The sequence below is a fragment of the Cyprinodon variegatus genome, unplaced genomic scaffold, assembly GCF_000732505.1.
Source record: "Cyprinodon variegatus isolate N-32 unplaced genomic scaffold, C_variegatus-1.0 Scaffold201, whole genome shotgun sequence".
Lineage (NCBI taxonomy): Eukaryota > Metazoa > Chordata > Actinopteri > Cyprinodontiformes > Cyprinodontidae > Cyprinodon > Cyprinodon variegatus.
The window spans coordinates 814084-820297 of NW_015150654.1; the positions used below are offsets into that span (position 1 = coordinate 814084).

At 43.6% G+C, this 6214-nt stretch overlaps 1 protein-coding gene across 1 annotated transcript in view; it reads right to left on the reverse strand.

Moving 5' to 3' along the window:
- Window positions 1–1398, reverse strand: part of gatad2b (GATA zinc finger domain containing 2B) — a 50883-nt gene extending 49485 nt beyond the window's left edge. Inside the window, exon 1 of the mRNA XM_015379835.1 lies at window positions 1290–1398. The gene's annotated coding sequence lies outside the window, so the exon portion shown is untranslated. The remainder of the gene's footprint in view (window positions 1–1289) is intronic.
- Between the last annotated feature and the right edge of the window lie 4816 nt (window positions 1399–6214).

Consider the following 6214-nt stretch of genomic DNA (forward strand, 5'->3'; position numbering starts at 1 on the left):
TTAAAACAAATGAGAATATGAGGGTTCAAATCGACTGCATTTGAACTGTATTTAATCTAAAACAGATACTCATAAAGGGGGATAAAAATAGGATGAACAACAACTAAAAAAACAAACCCTGAAGGATGTTTGGGGGGTTTAGCAAGGTCAGCATAGTATTAGGGTCTGTGACTGCTTCTATAATCTGATGTCAGGTGTTTGTGGCATTGGTAGACTGACTGAAAGATGAGATTAAAGAAGAAAAAAATAAGAAGTACACAAAGCTCAGAAAAGATGGGAAGGTTTTATGGTGAAGAGTAACATTTAGCAACCAGATTCTAATAAGTGCTTAAGATGACAATATAGTATACACCTGAAAAATATAGATTTGACATATTTGTCTTTAAAAACCGCCTATTGACAGTGGATTGCTCCCAGAGTGATGCAAACCATGACATTCCTTTTGCTTTGGACTCAAGTGAATCTTCAGGAGCAAAGCAACGCAGGGAGAAAACAGCTCTTCTCAGACAATAAACCTGTGAAAAGCGGTATAATAAGAGCGAATCTAAAAATGGATTCTACTTGAGGAGTAATCTACCTCTAATCTGCCGATCAGGCGGCCCTAATAGCGCTTTGTCCTTACTGTAAAGCGCTGCTTGTGCCGTCAGGCGCCAGGCAGCCATTTAGGTGCATATGGAGCTAGTTGAGTCTCCACGTAAATGGCTGATGCATTTCCAATTTTTTTTCTTCCTAATTGCCGAGGGCCATCAGCACTCGGGGCCTCCTGACGCCTTCAAATCCGCCTCCCCCCGCAGTACCGCTGGATGAACCGTGTCAAACATCTCGCCTCCTGGCCGCTAAAACAGCGGCGTTTAAAGGATGAGCAAAGCTCTGCAGTTAAAACCCCTGAGAATACGGATCAAACAATGAAAAAAAGGATTGGAGGCTTTCCGAAAAACGCCTCCATCACAGCGTTAGAAAATCTCTGTTGACAAAACGGTTACAGGGGAAATAAAAAAAAGAGCACAAAACGGAAACCGCCAAAACAATAAAAGCTATTTAGCTGGGACTCCAAACCTTTAGAGGTAAATGAAGAGTCCGGGGCGGCGGAGCTGGTCGCCAACATGTCAGCCTGCATCAATAAATAGCAAAGCCAATGCGCTCTATTGTCTGATAGCATATCAACATTTCCACCGGCAGGAAACCGACACAGCAGCTAATTAGCAGTCCTACCGCGACCCCAATCCCACCGCTGCCATTTCAGAACATCACCGCCAAAAGACAGGCCTTTCGCGAGTCCTCGGACTCACCTGGGTCTCGTTTCGCCTCAGTGTGTACCGTCTCCGGGTTCACGGTCCGGTCCCCCTGACGCGCTGCAGCGGATTCTCACCACCAGTCCCCGGCACCGGCAGGCAGCACTGACCCGCTGATTGGGCCTCTTCTAACTCTCATCCCTTCGTTGCAAACGGCGGGAGCTCTCATTGGTCAGACAGCTGCACCGTGGAACCCAGACAGACAAATGATTGGCTGCTCGTTGCCACAGCAGACCCAGACTGATATTTGATTGGTTGTTAATTTCCGCGGTGGAGAGGAGAGAAATTTGATTGGTCGGTGAAACTGTTGTTGTCTGTGTCTGGACAGAAAGCAGCGTTTACCTCAACACGAGCTAAAAACAATGTGTTGAGTGTTATATTTGGATCGCTCACCTTTTCCACCCAATATTTTTAGAATCAAACGGCTGGAAGGCTTTTTTTATGTATTTTAATTTTTAAGCTAAATGCATTTGCAATCAGTTTAACGCTAAAATCTGGATATGTTCTTAATTTGGAGTATTTACTTGGCTTCTGCGCACTAAAGCGCAGGACAAAAGATCCAACACAGACCAAACGTTAGCAGATGGGTTTGGGTAAATAAACAAGTTTTAACAAATTATGTAAAACAGCGTTTTGTGTTAACATGCTATTTATAAAATTTTTTTTTTTTTTTTTTACAATTTTGAAACTCAAATATGATAATTGTATGATTAAACGTATAATTACAAACACTAACCTCCATTTCTTGTCAAATTAAAATTACTTATAGATAATAACAAAATGGTTAGTCTTAGGATATTTCAACATTACACAAGATCGATAAATAGAATATTTAAACAAATGACAGAAATTTTTCATTTCTGTTCACTAAACATTTGGTTTGGCCTTTTACATGAATTACTCCATCATGCGGTGTGGCATCATGTTATCAGCCTGTAGCCCTGCTGAGGTGTCATTTAAACCCAGATTACGTCCATTCTTCAGGTCATCTTCATTGTCAGGTCCAGTAGCTTTAGTAGTCCAGTAGTGATCTTTGCAGGGGTGGCAGTTACAGTGGGTACTTAAAGTATCCAGCAAATTTCATTCTTTATTTCATTGCAGCCATTTGCTAAAATATATATATTATTTTTCATTAAAGTTATTGTTGAGGATTTTTGCAATTTTTTTTAAATGACCTGCCCTCTTCACTTAAAAAAAAAGCACATGGACAACCCTGTACCCGCTCCAGAGATGGAACGCCTGTTAAATGCATGTGAGAAGGTGCATAAGCCCATATCTCTTTGTGCAGGCTCAGTTTAAAAGTTGCTTATAGCTCATATATGCTTACTGTGTCTGAATGTCCACCTAAACACCTAAACCCCTTAATCCGTGCAAAGGATTCTGGGGGGCGACAGTGGCGTTGGATGTAGGAGTTTGCCCTGAAATCGAAGGATTGACAGTTGAAGCCCCGACTCCGACTTTCATTGTCGTTGTGTCCTTGGGCAAGACACTTCATCTGCATTGTCTACTGATGGTGGTCAGAGGGCCCTGTGGCGCCAGTGTAGGCAGCCCCGCTTCTGTCAGTGAGCCCCAGTGCAGCTGTGGCTACAATGTAGCTTGCCACCATCAGTGTGTGTGTGAATGGGTGAATGAATGTAGTGTAAAGTCAAGTCCCCTGACTTGAATAAAGGCGCTATATAAGTACATGCCATTTACCATATATCTGCCTCTTCTGAGGCCTCTCTTTTATTCTCATTCACCTTGTAGACACTTTTTCTCTTACGACCCTCGGCCATGTTAAAAGAACCGCTGTGAAAAAGGTGTGCTTCAATGACTGGCTGAAATCGTAGCTCACTACACATATATGCCCGAAAGTAACCAAAAAGATAGCTAACTGAGATGATCCACCTGGAAATAAAAGATCGTCCTCTGTACTTTTAATGTACACTCAGGACCCCATATTAACAGAAAAAAACAGAAATGTAAAAAATTTTTAGCAAATTTATTAAAAAATAAAATTTGAAATATCTAATGGTCATAAGTATTCAAACCCTTTGCTGTGACACTTTTTATTTAACTCGCATGCTATACATTTCTGATCCTCCTTGAGATGGTTTTGCTCCTTCATTGGAGTCCAGCTTTGTTTAATTAAGTTGACTGGACTTGATTAGGAAAGGCACACACCTGTCTATATAAGACCTTACAGCTCACAGTGCATGTCTGCGCAAACAAGAATCATGAGGTCGAAGGATCTGCCCAAGGAGCTCAGAGACGGAATTGTGCCAAGGCATAGATCTGGCCAAGGTTAATCACGAGAGTTTCTGCAGCACTCAATGTTCCTAAGAGCACGGTGGGCTCCATAATTATTAAATAGAAGAAGTTTGGAATGACCAGAACTCTTCCTAGACCTGATCTTCCAGCCACACTAGGCAATGGTAAGAGAAGAGCCTTGGATAAGGAGGTAAAGAAGACCCCAAAGATCACTGTGACTGAGCTCCAGAGATGCAGTAGGAAGATGGAAGAAAGTTCCACAAAGTCAACTATGATTGCATCCCTCCACTAGTCAGAGAATTATGGCAGAGTGAAACCTCTCTTCACTGCAATACATATTAAAGCCCGCATAGGGTATAACAAAAAATTCATGAGGTACTCCCAGGCTTTGAGATAGAAGATTCTCTGGTCTGATGGCACTAAGATTGAACTATTTTGCCGTTAATTCTAAGTGGTATGTGTGGAGAAAACCAGGCACTGCTCTTCACCTGCCCAATACAATCCCAACAGTGAAACATGCTGGTGACCGCATCATGCTATGGGGGTGTTTTTCAGCCGCAGGGACAGAACAACTGGTTGCAATTGAAGGAAAGATGAATGTGGCCAAGTACAGACTGAATAAAAACCTCTTCCAGAATACTCAGGACCTCAGACTGGGCCAGAGGTTCACCTTCCAACAAGACAATGACCCAAAGCAAACAGCTAAAATAACAAAGAAGGTGCTTGGGAAAAACTCTGTGACCATTCTTTACTGGCCCAGCCAGAGGAGAGATACTTGGACTTAACCTGACTCCGCCAAATGGATTTGCTCCGCATATCCATCTGGAAACCTTCGGTTGAGGTAATTTTGGGAAGGAGCGAAAATACTGGTTAGCTGATTGGCCTACGTTGGTGATAGACGGACCAAATAAAGATCAGATCAACGAAGCATATGACGTTCTAACAGCCAGGCTACTCTTGCTGAAACCAGTCGGGAGAAGAGCAAAAACATCTTTTCCTCTGAGAAAAGCCTCCAGAGCAGTGTTTTGCTCTTCTTTCAGTGAAGAAATACTCTGTAATTCCGATAAAACTTGCTCGATAGCCATGCTAACGCTAGTTTCATCGGCTGAAGCCGCCATGTTCTTTAGACTGAACTGTCGCGCTTCTCGTTGTGTTACACCTCAACCCGCCTCAAAGCCAACGCTGATTGGACATTCGTTTGGTGAACGGCTCCAAATTTTTTTCTACGGAGAGTCTCCAGACTGATTAGCGAGTGAAATCTTGAAAGCTTGTGAGATCAGGTTGGTCTCACAAGGCTAACTTGGACTTACCTCAATGCATGGCTCTGGCTCTGGAACCAGTCTCCTTGAGAGGGGCCGGACATTCTTCCACTCCGGAGTTGCCCCTGGTGGGAGGCGCCAAGCAGGAGTGGGCATAGTTGTTGCCCCTCATCTTGGTACCTGTATGTTGGGGTTTAGCCCGGTGAATGAGAGGGTGGCCTCCCTCTGCATAAGTGTGGGGGGACGGGTTCTAACTGTTGTTTCTGCTTATGCACAAAACAGCAGTTCAGATTACCCACCCTCTTTGAAGCTGCCCCTCCTGGGGACTCCCTTATTCTTCTGGGGGACTTCAACGCTCACATGAGCAATGATAGTAAGACCTGGGGGGGTGTGATTGGGAGGAATGGCCCACCTGACCTGAACTCGAGTGGTGTTCTGTTGGACTATTGGCTGTTGGCTTGTCTATAATGAAAACCATGTTCATGCACATGTGCTTTTTGCACCAGGACACCTGAGGCTGTAGTTCAGTGATCGACATTGTTGTTGTTTTCATCTGACCTGCTACCAGTGGCGCAAAAACCGGGTATGCAGCGCATGCAACGCATAGGGGCGCTGCACTCGAGGGGGCGTCAAAAAACCCCTCTAGAAAATAATTTTTTCTAGTTGTCATTTTCTATATTTTACAGCATAAAACAATCAATAACAGAGAGACAGCACTGATTATACACCCCTCTCATGCGCCCCCACTGATTATGCGCCCCCTTCACCTCCCCTCCTGTCGCTCTCCTTTCCCACACAGGTGGCTTGTGCACGCGCCCCTAAAAGGCGCACTCAGTCACGTTTTTTTTTTCCTTAATCTTCGACTACCACTCGTAGTGCGCACTTAACAGCAAGATGGACCGCCAGAAAAAAAACAACTATCCGGGGCGCAAATCAGAAAAAGAAAAAGGGAGAAGGATAAAGTTGTTGGCGGGATGAAAAAAAGCCTTTTAATGTGGTTGGAAGACAGTAGGTAAGTTCTGTCAGTGTATCGACAACAGGACAGGAGGGTTGTAAATATTCAGGTTAGATAAAGCTAGCCTAATACGGAGTCGTCCCATATTTGGCTATTAAATGTTGCTTCCCCTTTTGAAGCGTTAAGGAACGCGACTTGTTCCGTATTTCTAGGAATGTCTGTAACACACACATATCCACACTGGTGAAATATTAACACAGGAAAGCTAAAATGTCTTGGCCATTGCCCAGCTATGGTCCAACGCTTAGCTGCAATTTATTCACTCATATGTACATTTCTTATTATTAATTTTTTAAATTAAAGATGAGTTGTACAAGTTTATGAATCAGACACATGAATCCAGTGTCATTATAGCCCTTAGACTCGGTGACCCATGTTACCAACCTTTTTGGCAGGGG